This window comes from Rhinichthys klamathensis, unplaced genomic scaffold, assembly GCF_029890125.1.
Source record: "Rhinichthys klamathensis goyatoka isolate OS25496 unplaced genomic scaffold, OSU_Roscu_1.1 h1tg000469l_1, whole genome shotgun sequence".
Classification (NCBI taxonomy): Eukaryota; Metazoa; Chordata; class Actinopteri; order Cypriniformes; family Leuciscidae; genus Rhinichthys; species Rhinichthys klamathensis.
The window spans coordinates 496,754-498,006 of record NW_026606958.1 but is presented as its reverse complement, the minus strand read 5'-3'; positions in this window follow the sequence as shown (position 1 = coordinate 498,006).

Here is a 1,253-nt window from a genome sequence, read left to right as displayed (position 1 = left end):
TATATCTAAGAATAAAAGTTGGTGCACATCCACAAAATTTGCACAACTGTAACTTTAGATATCACACAGTCAGCGAATCTGTGATCATTTTCCTCAAAGTATGCGTCGCAATTCCTGTTCGCCACAAAGGCAGATACAGAGATGTGATGTGTCAGTTCAAGAGCTCATCTCAATGTTTTTCCCCCTCCTGTTTCTTACAGTTCAGCTGGAGGGCTGTAATGATAGTCAGTGTAAGATACATTCGGTGACATTTCCATGCTGACCTCCTCCCACTCTTTCCACACAAATTGGTGTTATTGAAATCTGAGCAAACTCGCACATTTTTCCGACAGACAACCTGTGCAACCTCACATAATTGAGGCTGATAAATATGTGATTCAAACTAAGAATATTCATCAACTCTGAGCACTTCTGAAATGCACCTGGCAAGAGAACAAATTTGCATTTTCATTCTTTATCGGAGTAAAATGTGAATGCATGTCATTAGGCAGGAGAGATGCAATTACAGGGCGAAAGGAGAAAGTCCTCCCACACACATTTTTACCTTCCAGGGGCATGTCAGAATTAATAAACCTGTGTGCAAATGAAAATCCTTGCTAAAAGCATGGGACAGGTGACATGTAGTTTCGCTCTTAACGATGCAAACTAAATTTCAATAATTTGGCCCATTTAGCTCTGCAAATTCGTCACGCTAAAGTGAAAGTTGTCATATGAAAAGACTAAAATAATCCATCTGCCGTCCAACTCTCAATGATACTTCATGACAACATTACCTGACACTTCATGACAACATTACCTGACAATGACGCCGCCTTCAGTACAGATTTTCCAAATCTGTCGCGGCTATCTTCACGTGTATAATTGTACCTGCCACATGAAGTAGATGCGGAAAAAATATCTTTGCTTTCAATGCCAAAGAAAAATGACATTTAATGCACTCAAAGACTCAGAAGGTCACGCTGAGCCCGTGTGAATTGCAAAAAGAAACTCAAAGGCTTTCAATTGTGCAAATGAGTTCCAGCGCAAAGGGAGAACAGCATTCTAGAGCGATTCAGTAAAACAAAAAAAAACAAAATAATAATAATTCACACATTAGATCTCACAACAGAGGGGCGATAGATTTATCAAGACTGCCCAAAGGATAACACGCATCTTTCAAGTACACCATCGCCAGAGACGTGCAATTGAGCTGCAGTCGGTAAATGGAGCGTAGACAATGATGAAAACGTACAAATAAATTAACTACTACAAGG